General features: G+C 48.7%; 1 protein-coding gene across 1 annotated transcript in view; it reads right to left on the bottom strand.

Moving 5' to 3' along the window:
• The window catches only part of LOC138297149 (adhesion G-protein coupled receptor F3-like), a 385,565-nt gene that overhangs the window by 305,759 nt on the left and 56,352 nt on the right, over positions 1 to 23,454 (bottom strand). The window lies entirely within an intron of this gene.

The following is a 23,454-nucleotide window of genomic DNA, read 5'->3' as shown; positions in this document are numbered from 1 at the left end:
ACAACGTGGCTCTGAGTCCCAGTGAGTTATTTGGGTCCCTGTTGTCACAATCTGTGGTCCATACATAGGATGCACAGGTTGTGGAGGGTGGAGCCCTGTACTCTGTGAATTTCAAATGACCATTGTGTTGTATGATGTGTTTTGAGCCCTAGATCCTCCTTGTTTTGCCTTCATATGTATATGCAAGTGAAATTTACAGACAATGATATATGTGATGATCTGATGATGATAAATGACACAGTAAATGTATTGGCATTGTAGCATGAGTTTTGTCTGTATACCGTTTGAGTCAGTTGAGGATGTTGGAAGCAATGTGTTAAGTCGCACTCCTCACTCAGCCCAGGTCTGGTCTTGGCAAACTGGTATGACAACAAAATTAATTTCATGGAGCCCTTCAGAGTGCCACACAACCCTGAAATCGCATATAGGATGGACATAGGATGTACTGTCATACATTGAAGTGATGGAATATGATGGTCATGGTGGATCTATATGTTCAGCCTGCAGACGGCAAGGCCTGTCAAAGCCTTTTCATAGTATGGCAAATAGCCCAGGCAGGTGCACAGTAACTGTGGCTATGCAACTGTGGCACCGGATCCCCTCCCTGCAGACTTTCAGATCCTCAGAAGTGGACAAAATGAGTCTTCATAAGCAAGATTTGGCCTGAATGTTTTTACATTGATTACATTAGGAAAAGGGTTTGAGGTAACCACCAGACCTGGTACTCATATCCTTTGACCTTCATTGCCAATGTGTGATATTGACTTATGACAGGCTCCTTACTCCCACAGGTCTGTTGTCACCTTACCATAAGTCATGCTTGTATAGTGCAGGCCTAGTGCACAAGTGATAAACACACAGTGGAGACAGTCTGTTAATTCAGGGGAAATCATGACATGAGATTCACTAGCTTTGTAACATGCAACCAATCCCACCAAACATACCTTGCTATGTTGGAAATCATCTCTGTTGGATATGATAACAGGTGTCTCCTGTGATACTAGTACATACCACACAAACCAAGTCAGAAGTGGTATGAGATTCCATTAGGTAAACAACATATCGACACATCCATAGAAAAGAAGCTTTCAGTGACACCCTTGCCAGCCCTGTCATTCTCACCCAAGTCTTAGGGTGTAGTTGGTTACATAGTAGTTGCCTGTATCAACCATATGCAAAGAGTCATTGTGCCTGGATGTTAAGGTGTCTGTACGTTCATGCTCAAGTAGTTTCCCCTTCTGAAGGTCACAGTGGTGTGTTGTGTGTCATTGTGGCTCACATCACAGTACAGGTCGCTTCGGCCTGGGCTACATGATGTCAGTGGGCTTGCTTAGTAATTGTAGGCCATGACCAGGGTTGTGGATAGTCGGCAGATGACTCCAAAGTGAGTATTTGTGTCACTTAATATACCACTGTGTGTGCTTTACACAGGTAGGGGCAGATTTAAGAGCCCCTAGTGCCTCTTGCGCCACATTAGAGTCTTTTTTTTATGCTATTGTGGCCCAACGAGACCAAAATCACTGCGCCAAACTTACAAAGTGGAGTAATGCATGCATTGCGCCACTTTGTAACCCTTTCTCTACATTATGCCTGTGGCAGGCATAATGTATGCAAAGGGAGAGTTCCCCTGGTAGGGGGGGGTGAAAAAATGGTGCAAAGAAATCTAAGAGATTTCTTTGCGTAATTTTTTTCTGCACTTTCAGTGCCTGCTCTGAGCAATGGTACAATGGGCCTCAATGGGCTTTGCAGGATTAGCATGAACATTTTTCACGCTAATCTTGTAAAGCTCTGAACTAGCGTGAATAATTCTGATGCTAGTTCCCTAACTTCCACCAAGGATTGGTGTATCTTGGATGCGGCACACACATGGTGGCTGTTGGAAACTGGATTATTGGTAAGGGCAGGTAAGCATCGACACTTAGCAACAGGCCACTAACCCCCATCAGGTCCAGTCAGGTTTCAATAAAATAATCCCCGCTCAACTCTCGGTAGCTTGGCAAGCTCTTGACAAGGCTTAACTTAGAGGAGACAGGTGTGTAAAGCATTTCATATCAGAAAACAGTAAATATGTCAAACAAAAAACACAATAGAAATCCAACACCAATTTATAAACATAGATTATATTTTTCTCTTTAAAATGACACCAAAACTATTAAAATCAGATAAGGGGAACCGGAGATATGATTTTTGTAAAGAAATAATGTTTTCTAGTGCATAGCAACAAAAAGCGCCAATCTGGTCATCTGGTCGCACCTCGACCGGGGCAAAGTCAAACTTTCAGGCTAACTGCGATGGAGCCCTGCTCAGCTACAGCAAGCGGGAGGCCTCGGTCAAAAGTTTTCTTGAAGATTTTCTTCAGCGGGACGAAGACACCAATTCAATCCAACCTCTCTGGAGTCCTCTTTGGATATGCGTCGCAGGAGACCTCGGTGAAGTTTACCACTTTCTAACTTAGACAATTTTTGGGGATGAAAATCTCCGTCCGGGCCAAAGTTGAATCTTCAACTGACGTCCCTGGAGCCCTCCTCGGACATGCTGCGCGGGAAGCCCCGGTCAACTTTTTACCTTTGGACTTAGTCACTTTTTTGGAGCTTTTTCTCTCCGACGTCAGACGATCCTCCACAACATGCTTATTTTGATGTCATTGGATTGCCCATCCAGGAGCTCCCGGTGAAATCCTGAAAGTCTGGGGATCCAGAGCTTTTCAGCAGGATGAACCTGCAGGCAGGGTCGCGGCCGACATAAGCCTGCTTGACTCTAAATGGTGGGTCAGTCCTCTCATGGAGCTTTTTACAAAAAGTTCTCCAAACTTCTCCAAACGTCTGAATCTTCTTCCAGAAGGTCTTTGAAAGTATTTTAGGAGTTCACAGCTCATTCCAAGGTTCCAGAACCTATGAGTTGCTCCTTGAGGGTTAGGACTAACTCCCAGAATGCACCTGGCTCAAACTCCAAAATGACCACTGGACAGTGGTCAGTTTCTTCAGGCTTTGATGCAGGGGACTCTGGTTAGCTATTTTTCAATTGTAGCAAGCAGGGAGTCCATTTTTGAACCAGTTAAAGCGAGGCAAAGTACTTTTTGTGGTGAATACCAAGTGTGCAGCTTGTGCAGTCCTTAAGAGTGCAGTGTCCAGGTGCAGGTCAGGGTCAAACAGGGCAGTCTTTCTTCTTCTGATTTTCTTCCTTTTAGGGATCTGAGGTGTGGATAATCCTAAATGCAGCCCTCTCCTAATCTAATCAAGAGTGCACCTAATTGTCTGGGGTTGCAGGGGTGGGGGAGGTCCTGAGCTGCTCCAAAAGTCCTTCCCTGCCTTTGAAGACCAGTTTGGCTGTTCTCTCCCATCCTGTTTCACCTCCCACAGGCACATCCGTTGTGTTCAGTCCAGGCCACTTCACACCTCATCAAGGCAGCCTGGCCAGGCTTCCAGAGGCTGGCCATTCAGAGAAGGGCACTACAGAGCTGAAGTTGGAAACTTTCAGGTAGAGTTTTAAAACTCTTTACCTGAACTAGTTATATTAAATCCAACAATGGCAAGTTGTGGGATTTATTATAACAATTATGTTGATACCAAACTTAAGGTATCTGTCTCCTAGGGGGGCTTTGTTATTTAAAATAAAGTCTCCTCATTTTAGCCTATGGAGGCCATTCATAACAGTGAGAGAAAAATAAATGTGGCTATTTTACCTCACCAGGGCTTATACAACAATCTTTATAAGGTCCCTGCTTAGTTACATGGCACCCAACCATTAGGGCACACCTTAGGGGTGATTTATATGTAAAAATAAGGTAGGTTAAGACTATGGAAGTACTTTTACTTCCAAAGTTAAATTTTCATATAACTTTATCTTAAACACAACCAGCAAGGCAGGCCTGCCTTTAAAATGACACTGGGCACCTCCGCAGTGCACTTATGGGTGCACCACCTATGTTGGGGTCCCTAAACCTAAATGTCCTACCATATACTAGGGACTTATAGGTAGGTTGACATAGCCAATTAAAATTGGCCTAATTTCCATACTCATTTTACACAGAACACAGGCCCTGGGACTGTATGGCAGTACCCAGGGCACCCTCAGAGTTAAGAAAACGCCACGAAAAAGTAAAAAATGGGGCAAAAAGTTAGTGGGGCTCTGCAATCAGCCCTGTTTTCTCACAGTGGAGTTAGAGGGTCTCTAAGGGGCACAAGAAAAGTGGCACTGCACTGGGTGAGCTCCACTTTTCTTAAATCAGGCCCGTAGTGTGTTGCCAATTAAAAAATACTTGTGCTAGGTTTTTTCAGGATGTGTATTAAACAGCCAGTCAGCCATTAAAACAACTTAATTTGTCTATTGCATCCATTCAAGTCAACGCCCGTCAGAAGCAAGGGATTTAGTAAGCCATCGCCCAAAGGTGTGGACCCTGGGGCTACACATCACCAGTGCAGCATCGACTGTCAGAAAAGGTGGGAGGACCTGAGACATTGGCCCCAGAAGATGTCAGAGGTCCAGCTGGGGCTGTCCTCTCAACGTGGGCATGGCTCATGCCAGACTCTGACCTCCCTGATGGCGCACATACTGGTGGTGGCCTACACCAAGCTTGATGGGCATTTGAGGGAAGCCCATCAGCTTCAAGGAGGTGAGTCCTGGGCAGATACGTGCCTGTTACATTGCCAGGTTGATGTGTTAGGGCCAGCCATCTCCCTATGAATAATGGAGATGGCCCATGTGTGATACACAAGATGAGTTGTTGTTTGTGTAGGCATTGTGGTTGTTGCATGCTGATGTGCCTTGCCTATTGTCCTAGTGACTAGGGAAGCAACAGAGTACAGTCCACTACTCTCTTTGGCAGACACATGGTTGAGTACAGTGGTCAATCATTTCATGTTGATTTATGCTGTAGATGTCACTTGCACCCAAGAGTCCCCTTGTTTTCAGTGTGTCAGCTCCAACAACAAACAACATGAGGTAATAGATCATTGTACTTAGCCATGTGTCTGCTCAAGTGAGTATATTAGCATCTATACCCAACAGGCCACTTGCTGTCAGAGTGTCAAGAGTGCCGGTGCCTCACTATTGTCACCTGTGATGGTGGCAATCATACATGTGACATGGCATACATTGTCCTTTCTATGTAGTCAGTGAGCAATACTTTCCCTTGGTAGGTAGTGTATGCATGGTTACATGATTTGGGTGATATTACTGTTGGCAACAGTATTTGTGCCGACATGTCAGCATGAGTACCTTGCACTTTTGTGGTATCATTTCCACCACTATTTCATACATGTTTTACCTGTCTTCATGGGATGATGTCTACTTTCATCACATATGGGAGCATGCCAAAATCTCTTGGAAAATAAATGTTTATGATGTGTATACAGTTCATGTGGTACTACAGACAGGAGTGTGTCAACGTTTGTATGGTCACACATAGCATAAGCCGTTACTCCATGTAATTTCTCATGAACAATTGGAGGTGCAATGATGGGCATGACAGGCATACCAACAATACTTACTCACAATGTGAATTTCCATGCCATTGATGTGAAATCGATTGGCTACGTGCTTGTCATAAGTCAATTGTTGTAGTTTCATTACCCGACATGCATCAGGGAGTGACATGCAGAAATGTTGGAATCATATGTGAGTGTGTGCACTCAATAATCTAAAAGAATCTGTGTTTTCTTGACAAAAAGGTACATTGATGTGCCTTCCTGTTGGGAATCATTTTAAAAGAACTCTTCACAGGATGGAGCCACAACAACATTCAATGGACTAATGGCTTTTAATTCTGCAATGTTAGAAGAGTGTTCTCAACAGTTCCAAGCAAGACAGGTGATTTCCTTAGGCCTATTTGACTAATTGTGCTGTGGATAGTTCTGGACAAATCTCCCAGCCATTTTGACTATATTGTCTCCATTGTATGTCACTACAAGATGTGTCATCTAGCAAAGCAACATTAGTACAACTTCCATGAGACTATTCAGGCAATGCACATATTGTGAAGTAACCATTGGTGAGTTTTCACAGTGTGACATGGGTGTGTCAATGCCACCTTCTTTCTATAACTGTACTTCCTTCTGCAACATGGGCAGATTATTTCCCCAACAATTCTTTATATATATATATATATATATATATATATATATATATATATATATATATATATACACACACACACCACAGGACCTTGTGTTGAATTTGTGAGAATAAAGTTGGCATTGCCATAATAATTGATGCTAACAGGTAAGTGAGGGGTGCTCCAAGAGCCAAATCATTCAAGGTGACAGGATCTCCATGGGTATTGTGATTCAACAACTTCACTCTTGCACTTGAAGTTGTATATTAATCTGATTTTCCTGTGTGCAAACATTTACAGTTCATGTAGCATGCATGCATGTGGTGTAGCAAATATTGGAGGCACTTTGGAGGACCTTGTGGCTGGGGGCTACTGTACATTTTGGTAATGTTTTGTGATCAAAGCTGTTGTTCAAATTTGTTGAGACACATGGAATGACTTTATTTGTTTTTGTGATTTCAGCATCATCCCAGTCAAGCAGCGGAAAAAGGACACACATCAGTGGGGAAGCATCTGACCACAGTACCACAGTACCTCCAGTCTCAAGAAAACAGACAAGGAGGGACCCAGTGGCACAGAGGATGAGGGGAGTGCCACGGAGTACTCTAGCTCCACATCATCTTCAGAGTTGACCTCCAGTGGACACTCTCTAGTGGTGGTGGAACTCCCAAGACATGCTCCTTTTCCATCCTTGACTGCCACCGTCAGTTCAATCTCCACCCTCCCAGTTGCTACCCACCCAGTTAGCTGGGCCCGCTTCCTCAGGAGGGTAGGGGTCTCCTTTGGCCCAGGCACCTCACCCCCTGTTACCCCTTCTACCTGAGTGATGAGGCTATTGACCTCCTGAGGAGCATCTCGTGGGTCAGACTGTCATTCTGAATGCCATCCAGGTGCAGGGTACCCAGCTCCAACAGATAGTTGAATACCTGGAAGGCATTCATAGTGCTACGTCTGGCCTACAGAGATCTTTTCAAGCTCTGGCCTCTTCCCTCACAGCAGCCTTTCTCCCCCCACAATACTCCCCCCACCACCTTCCTCTTTCCTATCCAATGTCCCTATTCCTATACCTGTCCAAAGCACACTCACACATACACATGCACACCTCTCAACAGCCACAAGCAGCACACATAAACACAAACACAATAAAACACACATGCATGCAAGCACTCAACAATCACTCACTCAACTCACAACCACCACCATATCCACCATAACCCCAGACACCAGCCCAACAAACACTGACACAGGCACCAATCCCACCATATTCCCATATTCCCATATACCACCGTAAACACCCACAGACCCAGCCACCACTCAGCCCATTCTCCCAGACACCACCTGTTAGAAATGGGGTCTTTGGTTGGCAGTCAGATTACCCCCTATCCAAGCAAGGACCCTCACTCTTGTCAGGTTAAGTCATACACAATCCAAATTATCCTGTGCCCACCCTCTGGTAGCTTGGCACTGAGCAGTCAGGCTTAACTTAGAAGGCAATGTGCAAAGTATTTGTGCAATAAATCATGCAATAACACAGTAGAACAACACAAAAATACACCACACAGTGTTTAGAAAAATATATAATATTTATCTGGTAAAATGCAGGTCAAAATGATTAGGATGCAATAAGTATATGTTGAGATATCACTGTAAAAATGATATAAAGTGTCTTTAGTTTCTTAAAAGCAATAAATGTCTCTTGCAAGCACAAAGTACCTAGTTTGCGTTCAAAATCTCCGCAAGGAACCACAGAGGAGGAGATGTGGGGAAAACAGGGAGGCGTGCGTCGATTTCTCGGGCCGCACATAGTGATGTGTCGTTTATTTTTTCACACAGGGAATGCTTTGCATTGATTTCTGGCACTCGGTCTTGGATCTCCTTCGGGTTGCGGGGCTTTCAGACGCCCCGGGGAAGATGCTTGGAATTACGGCACTGAGAAGACAAAGTCACAGGGGCTGCGTCGATCCGGTGAGTGTTGCGTGGAAATTTCGACCGCACCGCAGGCACTGCATAGATTCCTCTCTGGAAGTCAGGCTGCGTTGTTCCGGCTCGGATGTGCGTCGATCCAGTGGGCTATGCGTCAAATTTCCGGTCGCTTCGCTGGTGCTGCATCGATCTTCTCGTTGCGAAGTCAAGCTGCATTGTTCCGGTTCGGCGTGCAGTGAATTTTTCACCACGATGCAGGCTGTGCGTCATTTCTGGCAGGCTGTGCATCGATATTCACCACACAGGGAGTTCTTCTTGTAGAAATTAAAGGGGTCATTACAACATTGGCGGTAAAAGGCGCTTACCGCCGTGCAGAAGACCGCCATCTGACAGCTATTTGGCTCACAGGTACAGCACACATCAATAGCCAGGAAGATGGAGCTATGGCACAGAATAGTGGACAGGGTCAACACCGTGGGACAGCACCCAAGAAATAGGGAGGACATCAGGAAGAGGTGGAACGACCTACGGGGGAAGGTGCGTTCCACGGTCTCCAGACACAACATCACGGTTCAGCGGACTGGCGGTGGACCCCCACCGTCTCCCCCACAACTAACAACATGGGAGGAGCAAGTCTTGACCATCTTGCATCCTGAGGGCCTCAGAGGAGTCGGTGGAGGATGGGACACTGGTAAGTCAAATCTCAAATATCATATCCCCCACCCTACCTGCATGCTATCACACACCCCCACCCTCACCGCCTCCCCTATCACTCCAAATCCTCACCAATGTACCCATACCACAAACCACCCATCCCAACACCAAGCCCTGCATGACACAACTAAGCATGGTCACCCCTCACCAAAGCATGCCCACTGCACATACCCAGAACACCCCCCCAACCATCATCACACAAGCCCCCACACAGGAATGCTTGCACTGGGGTTCACGCACACCCACCCATTGCACACCATTACACACACATATGCAATAATCATGCTATTATGCCCCTGCAGGAACCCGAAGGACCGTCACCACACCAGAGGGTCCAGACAACACCACTCCACCCCCAGAAGAGGCCCGCAGTGACGATAGCAGCTCTGCCCTACTGGATCTTGATGACCAGCCCGGACCATTGTGGGCCTCAGGACAGTTGGTTCCCCTTGCACAGGCACAGCCCAACACCGACTTTCCACCCTCTGGTAGCACCAGCACAGCACCCACCCAGCGGGCCGAATCCTCCCTACCCAGGACAGGTCAATCAGCGGTGTGTCCACCACTACAGGGCACCCAGGGTAACCCACCACCCCAACAACAACAGGGACCTGGAGGCAGTGGTAGTGGGCACACGGTCCAGGGGACGGAGGCACCGGATAATAGGGGAACTGGGAGAGCTGCTGTGCGACAGAGGGAGGACAGGCCAAGGGAACCAACTCTCCACGAGGCCCTCTCCTCCATCATGGGAGCATACCACCACTCCCAGGAGACGATGGCGACGGTCCTGGACAAGTTGCAGGAGACCCTGCGCCTGCAGGAGGAACAGTATTTGGGGTTCAGGGAGGAGCTCAGGACCATCGGCTCCGCCCTGGGCACCATCATAGGAGTGCTGAAGGACATACAGCAGACCTTGAGGGACACCGTGGCACTCCAAGGGGCCCCTAACACTAGCCAGGACGATGAACTGCCCACCACCTCCGCCGGCGCTAGTGGACAGGAAACCCCGCCACAGGACCACCACACCAGCACCCCGCCCCCTGCAAACGAACAACCACCACGCAAGCGGTGCCTGAGATCCAGGAACAGGACAGAGCAAGATGGCAAGACCCCCGCCAGGAAATAAGACCACCCTGATTGTCATCCCACTGTCCCACTTTGTTAAGCTGTCCATATTCGAACTGCCCCAGCTCCACTTCCTATGCCCAGATGGGCAGTGCACCTGTGAGACTAATAGACTGGACTCTGCCATGGACATTCCTCCACCATCACCCATCACCATTGTACAACCCCCCTTCTTTTTTAAGCACTTAAATAAAAACCCTTGAAACACAAAACAACCTGGAGTCAGTCTATGATTTTGTATTATGTATTATCAATGACAGTGTCATAATGGCTGTACCATTGTAAGGCTAACATACCTATGTCACACATCACAAGCCCTTGAAGGATGCAAGCAGTTGACACGTAGGTCACCACACCTGTGAAACCGTAATGGAAGGATACAACTCAGTTAACAAATAGTGATTGAAATCGACAAACAGGATAGAGGTAGACGTGTGAAAGTTAATGTAATGTTAAAACAGAAAATGTACTCACCTGTGTGTCACTGGAAATATTGCTGTATGACTGACTCCCTGTTGTCGTTTTCTTCTTCCTCAGCTTCATCCTCATCACTGTCCACAGGCTTCACAGACTCCACAGCTGCTACAACACCGTCATCTGGATCATCCTCCTGCAGAAAAGGCACCTGGCTTCGCAAAGCCAAATTATGGAGCATGGAGCAGGCGATGATGATGTCGCACACCTTCATCGGTGAGTAGAATAGGGATCCACCTGTCATATGGAGGCACCTGAATCTGGCCTTCAGGAGGCCGAAGGTGCGTTCGATCACCCTCTTAGTCCGCCCATGGGCATCATTGTACCGTTCCTCTGCCCTGGTCCTGGGATTTCTCACTGGGGTCAATAGCCAGGAAAGGTTGGGGTAACCAGAGTCCCCCAATAGCCATACACGGTGCCTCTAGAGTTGGCCCATCATATCAGGGATGCTGCTATTCCGCAGGATGTAGACATCATGCACTGAGCCAGGGAACATAGCATTTACCTGCAAGATGTACTGGTCTGCCAAACAGACCATCTGGACATTCATGGAATGATAACTCTTCCTGTTCCTGTACACCTGTTCACTCCTGTGGGGGGGGGGGGACCAGAGCTACATGGGTCCCATCAATGGCACCTATGACGTTGGGGATATGTCCAAGAGCATAGAAGTCACCTTTCACTGTACGCAAATCCTCCACCTGAGGGAAAATGATGTATCTCCTTACGTGTTTCAGCAGGGCAGACAACACTCTGGACAAGACGTTGGAAAACATAGGCTGGGACATCCCTGATGCCATGGCCAAAGTTGTCTGAAAAGACCCACTTGCAAGGAAATGGAGCACTGACAGCACCTGCACGTCAGGGGGGATTCCAGTCGGATGGCGGATTGGTGACATCAGGTCTGGCTCCAACTGGGTACATAGTTCCTGGATTGTGGCACAGTCAAACCGGTAGGTGACAATGACATGTCTTTCTTCCATTGTCAACAGGTCCACCAGCGGTCGGTACACCGGAGGATTCCGCCATCTTCTCATATGTCCCAGCTGACGGTGCCTACGAAGGACAACAGCGAAAAACCAGTCACTATTCCTCCAGGTATGTACCCACAGTTACACACAAAACTACACCAGACACAAAACCCTTCCTGTAAGTGTGTTGAGTGTAGGCCTAGCTATGTGTGACGCAGTAGTAAATGAAGCCATGTGGGCCCCTGAAATGGCGGCTGTCTGACCTCTAAACTGGGACAATGGGATTTTGGGGTAACTGCGCTGGCGTTGCACACCGTCGCGGTAGGCGGTCGTAGACCGCGGCGCAATGCTGCATTGGTTAACATGGGACCCTATGGGTCCCAGGAGCCAATGAACAGGTGCGCCGGCGGTGATGATGCGCACCGCCGCGGACGTCACCGCCGCGGACGTCACCGCCATTTTCTATCTGTTCAATCACTAGATACCTAACCTTCGACAGGAGAGGACCTACACTGCCAGTGCTGCTGTGACCTCGGTCTGGAAGCGACGATGGCTGCTGCGTCTGGGGAAAGGGCCCCTGCCTTCACTGCACCGGAGTTGGAGAAACTTGTGGATGGGGTCCTCCCCCAGTACACGCTACTCTACGGTCCTCCAGACCAACAGGTTAGTACACAGGGAGCACGTTGTATGGGCTAGGCCTGGGTGGAGAGGGCTGGGTGGAAGAGGGAAGGGGGCTGAGTACATAGAACATTAATGCATGGGAATGAATGGGCCACATGGCCAGAGTAGGGAGGGGGCCACTCACATTGATGGTGCAGTTGGTAATGACTGTTCCTCTTTCCTTGTGCATGTCATGTAGGTCAGCGCCCACCAGAAGAGGGACATTTGGCGTGCCATCGCCAAGGAGGTCCGGACCCTGGGGGCCCACCAGAGACGGGCCACCCACTGCCAGAAGAGATGGGAGGACATTCGCCGCTGCAGCAAGAAGATGGCGGAGGCTCAGCTGGGGATGGCCTCCCAACGTGGGAGGGGTGCCCGTCGCACCATGACCTCCCTGATGTTCCGGATCCTGGCGGTGGCCTACCCGGAGTTGGATGGGCGCTTGAGGACATCACAGCAGACACAAGGGGGTGAGTACAACCTCATTCTGCGGACTTTGCGTGCAGTGGAGGGGTCTGGGTGGGGGAGGTGGGCTGTGGGTGTCCCTAGGCCAGGGCGAGTTAGGTAGGCAAGGCCCCTCCGTAATGTAGGCCATGTGGCACTCAACCCCACCTCAGCAGAGTGCCAAGTCGAGGTATAGTTGCCCCTGTGGCATCCATGTGTGCAGATGTCCACCATTGCCATGTAAGCCATAACCCAGAAATTGCGTGAGCAGAGTGCAGGAGCACGGCGTAATGCAGGGGGATGCTGCGTCTGTCATGTCCGCAAACGGTAGCGGAATGCCATGCACTAAAACTCTCTTTCTTCTGTCTCCCCCCCTTTTCCTGCTCTCCCTGTCCTTTTGTACATCAGCATCAACAGGCGGAGGTACAGTGGCACCGGAGCACGAGGGAGCTGCATCCCACATGGACATGGAGGGCCACACCACGGACTCTGAATGCACCAGTGGGACGGAGGGTGAGGGGAGCTTCAAGTCGGCCACCGGTTCACCAACCAGCGACACGGACTCGTCCGCCGATGGGAGATCCCCTGTGGTGGCAGCACCATCTATGCCCCCCACTTCTACAGGTACAGCCGCCACCTCCCCTACCAGCACTGCCCTCCCAGCAGCCCCTCAGCATTCGCCCCGTGCCCGCTCACCCAGGAGGGTGGGCATCACCTTCGCCCCAGGCACCTCAGGCCATGCCCCAGTCACCCCTTCTGCCCTCAGTGAGGAGGCCATTGACCTCCTCAGGTCACTCACTGTTGGGCAGTCTACCATTGTGAATGCCATCCAGGGTGTAGAACAAGAGTTGCAACACGGTAATGCATTCCTGGAGGGCATTCATTCTGGTCAGGCTGTCCTTCAGCGAACCCTGCAATCTCTGGCCTCAGCACTGATGGCAGCCATTGTCCCTGTGTCTAGCCTCCCCCCTCCAACTTCCTCCACCCAGACCCAATCCCCTGTACCCCAGCCCATCCCATCCCAAACACACCTACAGACCAGCATGCACACAAGTCAGCACCCAAAAGTAGCTCAAGCAAACATAGGCACCACACACACCACAGGTACTCACACAAGCATCACACCCATACAGACACAGCAACATCCACTGTCTCCACTGTGTCCCTCTCCTCCTCTTCTCCCTCCTCCCTCCCAGTCTCGTCTGCACACACACCTGCATGCACCACATCTACATGCACTAGGACTCGCACCAGGACACCCAGCACCCCAAGCCGCTCACCTGCACTCACAACCTCCACTGCCATTTACCCGTCCCCTGTGTCCTCTCCCAGTGTGTCTGTGACGCCCCCTCCCAAAGTACACAAACGCCGGCAATCACTCACCCAACATCCATCCACCTCACGACAGCCTCCAGTACCTGCACCTGCACCCAAAACAGCTAAAGTGACACCTCCTACAACCACCTCCTCTTCCTCCACTCCCAGACCCCCTCCAGCTACCCATCCCAATGTTCGTCAGAAACTGTCCCTCTGTAAAATTGACCTTTTTGCCCCCACCCCCCCTCCAATTCATCAGTCCCGTCGTATCGCCTCAGCCAAAAAGCCTCCAATACCAGTGTTGCGTGTTCAAGGCTTGTGGAGTGCACCGGCCACCCGGGCAGGCAGTAGGATCCGGAGCCAAGGCACTGCCAGCCCACCCCCTGTAAAGGCTCTAAAATTGGAGAGTGGACGACGGGACCGTGTTAAGACTCCTGGTGGGACAACAAGTGACATGGGTTCGAAGGGGATTGGTGAGTCAGCTGTGACTCCAACAAAGGTAAGGAAGGTCCAGAGGAAGTCTGCCCAGCCTGTTGTGAGTGTCACGGCGGAGAAGTGCGCCATCATTTCCGGCAGTCTAGACACAACTGCCAGCACCGTTGTCACTGGTCCAGAGACCACCGCCGGAGTCACAGCCCGGGAGGGCACAAGTATCGTCACTGGTCAGGAGACCACGCCGGAGTCACAGCCCAGAAGGGCACAAGTATCGTCACTGGTCCAGAGACCACTGTCGGAGTCACAGCCCAGGAGGGCACAAGTATCGTCACTGGTAAGGAGACCACCGCCGGAGTCACAGTCCAGGAGGGCACAAGTATCGTCACTGGTCCAGAGACCACCGTCAGAGTCACAGCCCAGGAGAGCCCAAGTATCGTCACTGGTCCAGAGACCACCGCCGGAGTCACAGTCCTGGTGGGCACAAGTATCGTCACTGGTCCAGAGACCACCGCCGGATTCACAGCCCAGGAGGGCACAGGTATCGTCACTGGTCCAGAGACTACAGCCAGAGTCACAGCCCAGGAGGGCCCAAGTATCCTCACTGGTCCAGAGACCACCGCCAGAGTCACAGCCCAGGAGGGCCCAAGTATCGTCACTGGTCAGGAGACCACCGCCGGAGTCAGTGCCCAGGAGGGCCCCGGCTGCCACAGCCCCGCTGGGCAATGATGGAACGTCATGCCACACACCAATGCCCAGTGTAGAGAACGTCATGCCACACACCAATGCCCAGTGTAGAGAACATCATGCCACACACCAATGTCCGTACCAGAACCGCCATGTCAAAGCACCGCTGAACAGGGCAAAGACCGCCATGTCAAAGCACCGCTGAACAGTCCAGAACCGCCATGGCAAAGCACCGCTGAACAGGGCAAAGACCGCCATGTCAAAGCACCGCTGAACAGTCCTGAACCGCCATGGCAAAGCACCGCTGAACAGGGCCAAGACCGCCATGCTGAAGACCGCTGCATAGGGCAAGCACTGTGTAGGAATGAAAAGGCCACCACATCAGGCATCCTTATCCCATGTGCAGCTGGGACAGTGACAGGACATGAACTTTCACGGGGAGACTCATCCAGTCTGGGCACCAGTCCCAACCAGTACCAGTAGAGAACTGCATCTACTTGAGAGACTGTGGCTTTGCACTCCCCAGGATGGTACAGTGGGCAATCCACCCACTGTAGAGACTTGAGAGACTGTGGCTTTGCACTCCCCAGGATGGCACAGTGGGCAAACCACCCACTGTAGAGACTTGAGACTGTGGCTTTGCACTCCCCAGAATGGCACAGTGGGCAATCCACCCACTGTAGAGACTTGAGAGACTGTGGCTTTGCACTCCCCAGGATATATCAATGGGCATGGAGCCCCGTCGTGGATCTGGGTTGGGTTCATTTGGCTGAGGTGCCCCCACTTCCCTTCCCCTTGAGGTGCCTGTAGTATTTCTATCTGATGCCCCGGCAGTGTTCTCCCCGATTGTGGTCAGGTATAGTTTGTGGGCCTCGCCCATGCATTTTTGGACTGTTGGTGCACGGACATTGTTGTGTACATATCTGCACTACTTCTCGTATTGTATATATCATTATGATTTTTTTTAAATTATATATCTGTATATTTTTGTATGACATGTATATTGGCACATTACAATGTTTGACCGAATTTCGCATTGTCTTTTCATTCTTCCAGGGGGGTTGTGGGTTGTTACTGTGATTTTTGTGTATGCATTGGTGTGTATGTTGTAATATGCGAGGGTGGGGGTGTTTGCTGGGTGTCCACCTAACTTTTGCTCTTTCCCTCCCCGTGTCGTAGGTGCAATACTCACCGGTGTCTTCGGCGCCTACATAGCTGATGGTCGTAGAGGAGCAGAAAGACAAGGGCAGGGAGTATTTGTAATTCCGGCTCCATGGTGTCCTCCTTCCTCATGGGATGTGTTGAGGTGAGTGTTTTCCCATAGCAAAAACTGTTTCCGCTGTGTTTTTATCCACGGTGAATCCGCATCGGAAAAGGTGGCGGATTGGCGGGTTGTAATAGTGTGGGCGGTACATTGTCTCCCGCCTGTCTGTTGGCGGTCACTGCCGCGCTGCTTGTCTGTACCGCCGTGGCGGGCGGTGTGTTAAAGTGGCTGTCTTTGTTGGCGGTTTCTGGCAGGGTCATAATTCCCTTTTTTGTCCGCCTGCCTGTTTGCTGTATTACCGCAGCTTTAACACCGTCCGCCAGGGTTGTAATGACCACCTAAGTCTTTTTGGTGCTGAGACTTTAGGGAACAGGACCAAAAAGACTCTTGCTCTATCCAAGCCTTTGGAGAGCACTTCACAGCACAGCCAGAGAGCAGCAAGGCAGCAGGGCACCAACAAGGCAGCAGTCCTCCACAGAAAGCAGGTATGTGAGTCCTTTGGGCAGCCAGGCAGTTCTTCTTGGCAGGTTGCAGTTTCTGGTTCAGGTTCTGTTCTCCAGGAAGTGTCTGAGATGGTAGTGGCAGAGGCCCTGTTTAAATATCCAAATGTGCCTTTGAAGTGGGGGAAACTTCAAAGAGTGGCTTAGAAGTGCAAAAGGTCCCCTTTCAGTTCAATCCTGTCTGCCAGAGTCCCAGTAGGGGGTGTGGCAGTCCTTTGTGTGAGGGCAGGCTACTGTCCTTTGACATGTAAGTGTGAGGCCCTCCACCCTCCCAGCCCAGGAAGACCCATTCAAAATGCAGATGTATGCAAGTGAGGCTGAGCATCCTGTGTTTGGGGTTTGTCTGAGTGAATGCACAAGGGAGCTGTCAACTGAACCTAGCCAGACGTGGATTGTAAGGCACAGAAGGACTTAAGTGCAGAGAAATGCTAACTTTCTAAAAGTGGAATTTCTAAAATAGTAATATTAAATCCAACTTCACGAATCAACAGGATTTTGTATTACCATTCTAGCCAAACTAAATATGACCTCCCTACTCTTTTCAGCTCAGCAGCTGCCACTCAAACAGTATATGAGGGTAGCCCTAATGTTAGCCTATGAAAGGAGCAGGCCTCACACCAGTGTAAGATTAAACGTTTTACATTACCAGGACATGTAATCTACACAGATACATGTCCTGCCTTTTATCTACACAGCACCCTGCCCTAGGGGTTACCTTGGGCCTAACTTAAGGGTGACTTGTATGTAGAAAAAGGGGTGTTTTAGGCTTGGCAAGTACTTTTAAATGCCATGTCAAATTGGCAATGGAACTTCACACAAAGGCCTTGCAATGGCCGGCCTGAGACATGGTTAAGGGGCTACTTGAGTGGGTGGCAAAAGCAGTGCTGCAGGCCTACTAGTAGCATTTAATCTACAGGCCCTGGACACATATAGTGGACTTTACTAGGGACTTATAAGTAAATTAAAGAAGTCAATTAGGTATGATCCAATGTCATCATGTTTAAGGGAGAGAGCATAGGCACTTTAGCGCTGGTAAAATGCGCAGAGTCCTAAAACCAGCAAAAACAGTATCCAAAATGTGGAGGGAGGCAGGCAAAACGTTAGGGGGTGACCACCCTAAGGCTTTCAGGTCTAACACCACCCCAACACATAGACACACCAACCACTCTCACCATATCCCGGAAACCAACCCAACACCCACATACCCAGCCACCACTCACCCATACCCCCCGACACCACCCCAACACACAGGCACACCCACCACTCCCACCTTACCCATCACATCCCAGCCCACCACGAAACACAAACACCCATACTCCCACATGGAACAGACACCAACAAAACACAAACATACTTCAGACACACATGCACCATCACATAAAGCCACATCAGACACAGGCACTTCCTCAACCACCCAACCCCTAATCCTTCCTGTACATCTTCCCTATTTTCTCAAGGAAACTTTCCTGTTTGGCCCTGTCCTTAAACCAGTGAAATCCCCCCCAAACACAAAAACACCCCACACAAATTCCAACCTATCTCTTCCACGTCGAGGTCGGCCCCAGTGACACCAGCAACCCCAGACCCAGCCATACCCCACCCACACCCAAAAAGAAACACACCCCTCCCAAAGTGAATCTGATCCCTCTGAAAACCAAACCCACCCATCCTAAACCCGACCCCTCCGAAGGTTAACCATTGAGGTACCTAGAATGCCCATTAGATGCCCCTTCCTTTGGAGGTTCCTGTGGCAGTGATTAGTGAGGAACGTTTTGAGGCACAGCAGTGTGCTATGCACATGTTTTCATTGACTGGCTATTGGACTGGTTTTGTCAATAAAGATCATTTGGTTGTTGTGCTAATCATTAGTCCTGCCATTACTTTTCTACCTTTTTGATGTTCATGTATAATTTGTGACGTATGACTATAGTTGTGTTTGTTTAACCACGATTGTTGATCCACCTGATGTAGTCGTGAAGATCTTACTTTGAAACCAGAGCTTGATTTTTAAAAAATGTATTGTAATTTTAAACTTACCAGTAACATTGGTATATTGAATTCTCCAACTACATGCCCATGACCCCCTCCCTCCCCACATGCATTTACATTTGTATGATGTGATCTTCAGTCGATAATTCTCAAAAAGTCAATTTCTAAGTTATCTATGCGCAGAGCATTAGGTTTCTGGTATGATGTCTGGCTCCACTTCGGAGTCCGAGGTGGATGTATCAGCTTCCGCAGTGGGGATTTTGGGTGTCTTCAGCTTCTCTAGTATTGAGTCCCATTGTGTTGCGTTGTCTCTGGGTCTTTGCACTCATAGTGCTTCTTGCAAAAATACGACTCCTTCTATGTCTGCCCATTTCTCCAATGCGTTTTGTCATCTGTTTACTTGTGGTCCTGCTGGGGCCTTCCAATTTGAGGTGATTTCTCTTCTAGCAAGGATCAGGGCTAGGTCTATGAACTTGTTGGATGTTTTAAGAGCTGCGGGGCGTGGAAAGTCCCCCAACAGGGCCATTGCCAGAGACTTGTTCAGTGTTCTGTCGGTGCAGATTGAGATTTTCTCGAATATCTCTTCCCAATATGAGTTAAGCTGGGGGCAACTCCAAAGCATGTGTGCGAGGCCTGCTGCGGGTTCGGCACATCGGGGGCAGCCTATGGCGTTTGTGCTGTAAATTTTAGCTATTGTTTGTGTGGTTAGGTAGGCCCTGTTATAAATATATAGGTTTATTAGCTTGAATCTGGCATTTCTGGACACTGAGTAGATATGGGAGGTAATCTGGTCCCACTGAGATTCTTCAAATGTGATATCTAACTCTGATTACCATTTGGTTTTACGTTTTGTTAAGGCAAGTGTATGCTATCTTGTAGGGCTTTATATATTCCTGATACCACTCCTTTCTGATCCCCTATTGAGCAGATAATATAACAACTGTTATGGGTGGGTGGTTCAAGATCTCCTGTTTCCCATAATTTTTGAGCGATTCTAATAATAGCAATGTGGGTAATGAATAAACCGGGAGGGAGAGCGTACTGAGTTTGTAGTTCATTGTAGGTGTAGAGTTTCCCTCCGCTGTATTGATCTCTGAGTTTTGTGATATTTTGAGTCATCAGTTTACTTATACCGGGGAGTGTTTGGTTCCCTAAGATATGTTTCAGACAGGTCAGAGGGGCCTCTGGTGCATATGGACTTTTAGTGCGAGAGCGTTTTAGGTATTGAACCCAGCAGTATCTAGTCGATTCCCATTCTATTGGTAACTGTTGTTTAGGTTTCCTGGGGTTCAGTAATATACCTATTATTCTATCCGCTGGACAATTTAAGGGGAGACGTAGTTCAGTTGTGACTGGGTGGCTGCTAATTAATTTTGCAATCCATTGCAGTTGCCCTGCCCAATAATACATTTCCAAGCCTGGGGCAGCTAGGCCTCCCTCAACTGTGGGTCTTTGAAGGGAACGTAGTGCTATTCTGTGTCTGCCCGATCCCCATATGAAATTCGTAGACACAGACTCTATTTGAACATTATTTTCGGGATTATGAGTGGGATGTTGGAAAAATAGTATAGCATTCTGGGCAGTACTATCATTTTAAGTAGGGCAATTCTTCCTGTAACTGTCAGGGGTAACGTCTCCCGGAAGCGCATATTAGCTCTAATCCCTCTGAGTGCTCCCTGTATATTTCCTTCTAGTAAATCATCCATTTTGTGGTATATTTTTAATCCCAAGTATTTGAACATACTTGGAGACCAGGGCAGACCCCTTGTGTTATTAGGCTCAGGGGTGTCCTTACACATCAGAAAAATTGAGGATTTCCTCCAGTTGATATGGAGTCCGGAGGGTGCGCTGTAATTCTCCGACATCTTCATGGCCACTGGTAAGTCTGTCTTGGTTTTGTAGGAAGAGCAGCATATCATCTACATAGAGAGCGATGTGGTGGGTCCAATTATTGAGTGAGATACCCTTAAAGTGCAGGCCGGGTATGGCCATTTGGGCTAGGGGTTCTACTGCTATTGCAAAGAGAAGGGGGGATAGTGGGCATCCTTGTCTGGTGCACCTTACAACCTGGAACGGGGCAGATATAGTATTGCCTGTTCTTACTCTTGCAGTGGGGTTGGCATATAGTTGTTTAGTCCATCTCACAAACCCCTCCCCCAATTTCAGCATGGCCTGCTCCAAGAAGTCCCACCTTAGGCTGTCGAAGGCCTTCTCAATATCTACCAAGATGATCGCCGCCTGTGGCAGAGTCAGGGGCAGGGAGCGGAGTACTGATACTAAGTGCCTAATATTTTGAGATGTGCTACGTTTCGGTATGAAGCCAGATTGATCTTGATGAATCAATGATGGCATATGGGGGGAGTCTATTAGCTAGAATCCGGCTTAATATTTTGTAATCAATATTAAGCATGGAAAGTGCGTGGTAGGAGCGAACATCTGTAGGGGGCCTGTCAGGTTTCAGTAGGGGAATCATAATAGCCACATTGATTGATTGGGGGAAGTTATTTCTACTCCAAGCTTCGGCGTATCATGCGCTAAGGTGGGGAGCTAGTAAGTCTTGGTACAGGTGGTAAAACTCTAACGGGAGCCCATCTGCTCCCTGGACCTTGCCCTTTGCCATGCTTTGGATCGCGTTTTTAATTTTCGCGGTCGAAATTGGTGATGCTAAGGCCGAGCTCTCTTCCGAACCCAGGTTGGGGAGAGGAAGGTCCTCCAGCTCTCGCGTCTGGGTAGTACTCAGTGTTTCAGTGGGAGGTGCGTATAATTTTGCATAGTATTTAGTGAAGACGCTATTTATCTCTTTTTGGGTGTATACACTTTTGCCCTGTGTTTCTTCGATTTCAACTATAACTGTTTGTTTTTTTGGGGGTTGAGCAAACCAAGCTAGTAAGGCACCTGTTTTGTTGCCTTCTGAGTGTTGTTTGGTTAAGTATTGCTTGTAGTCGAAATGTGCTAATCTGTTGCTTGCCTCGTGTATTTTCATCTTGGTTTCGGCTAAAATGGGGTGCAGGGCAGGTTGTGTGTGGTGCCTTCGCTCTATGTCTCTAAGGGAGTCTTCTAATTGTTGGAGTTCTGCTTCTATTGGTTTCCGAACACCTATATTTTCGGTAATGCATATGCCCTGAATTACTATTTTGAATGTTTCCCATTCAATAGACCTGGCGGACGCCGTCCCCTTGTTTTGTTTGAAAAATTGAACTATAGCTGCATGTAAGGTGTGTTTGAATGCTTCATCTTCGAGCTTTTCAGCTCTAAGGCGCCAGGTTGGGATCGTCGGTCTCTCTCTGCCCCATCAGGGGGTTGTGATCAGATATTGTACGGCTGAGATATTCAGCTGTTATCATGTCATTTTGAATTTCGGGGAATACTAAGATGGTGTCAAGTCTGACATGTAAATCGTGCACGGGTGAGTAAAACGAGTAGTCCCTTGAATATGGGTTGGTTGTTCTCCAGCTATCTATTAGTTGCCAGTGGTGTTGCCATTCAGTGAACAATTTAGCGTTTTTTAAAGATTGGCATTGCGACAATGGCGGGTGTGATCTGTCTAAGTTGTTGCTTGCTATACAGTTGAAGTCCCCCAGATTATATTTAAGCCTGCTAGGAATGGGCCTATTTCTAGAGATAGTCTGTCGAAGAATTTTCCTTGGTCATGGTTCAGTGCGTATATTCCGCCTATGGTTACTTCTCTCCCCCTTAGTCTCCCACTGACCACCACATATCTTCTTTCCATGTCAATCATCTTGTGGAGTATCTGGAAAGGGACCCCAGGGCGAACCCATATCAGTACTTCCCTAGCGTAGGCTGAGTAATTATTGGCGATTATTTGGCCTCTTCATCTTTTATTGAGGGCTTTGACTTCTTGCTCCACTAGATGGGTTTCTTGTAAGAGAGCTATGTGTATCCCTCTGTGTTTGAGATAGCTGTGTACTTTATATCATTTGGACATATTATTTAAGCTTCTGATATTCCAGGTTATTATTTTATACTGTGTGATCATTATCTTAGTTTTTCTTATCTGTATTGGCAAGGTTAGGTGTATGTTTTGCGGTATTGGAAGTCAGATTTAATAGCAAGGGTCTAGTTCGAGAGTTATCGACTTTAGTGATGGCATGTGCATGAATTATCCCTTTTCATAACTTAACGAGAACTTCTCCCAACTCCCTCTCCCCAGGACCGGTTACTGAAACTTTCCCCGTCCAAACCATTATAACTTATCTTAATTCCTATTGGTGGGTGGTGTGCCCGAGAGAGACGGAGAGCCTACACTCCAGGCCATTCCGGGGACCCGGCAAGGACATATCTGCTGCCCATGGAAGTTTACTCGGAGTTAGCCATCTTCTGTGGTTCCTATGAGGTTTTCTTCCGGCAAGTGTTATGTGTTGTTTATGTTCAAGGGGTTAGTCGGGTGTTCTCTGCTCTGCCCGTGTAGAGTTAAATGATTTCTTCTGCTGTTCTGGGAGTTACTTAGGGCAGGCTAGTAAGAGTGCCCCGCGATGAAATTGAGGAACTCCCACAACTCGAGTCGTGGTCCGAGGCGTCCCCAGAGGTTTGTGAGAGGCGAAGGGCCCCTCCGCTCAAGGCAGCTGCTGTATCCATCTTGTAGGATTTGATGTCTAGGGGGTGCTATTTCCAGGACCCTTTTGGTGGATCTACTACGTTTCGTGCCTGGTGTGCGAGGGGTTCTGGTCCAGGAGTCCAGAGGGGCAAAGTTTAGGGTCTCCAGCCAGTCTCCCACCAGCTGTGGGGTTGAAAGAAAGTGCGTCTTGCCCTCATGTTCTACTCTAAGTTTGGCTGGGAAGAGCATTGCGTACTTTATGCCTTTTTCACGTAGAGTGCGTTTGTGTTCATTCTAAAAGGCTCTCTGGGATTGGGTTCCTTTGGTGAAGTCTGGGAAAACCATGA

The sequence above is a fragment of the Pleurodeles waltl genome, chromosome 5, assembly GCF_031143425.1.
Source record: "Pleurodeles waltl isolate 20211129_DDA chromosome 5, aPleWal1.hap1.20221129, whole genome shotgun sequence".
Lineage (NCBI taxonomy): Eukaryota > Metazoa > Chordata > Amphibia > Caudata > Salamandridae > Pleurodeles > Pleurodeles waltl.
This window is presented reverse-complemented; position numbering and strand designations above follow the sequence as displayed.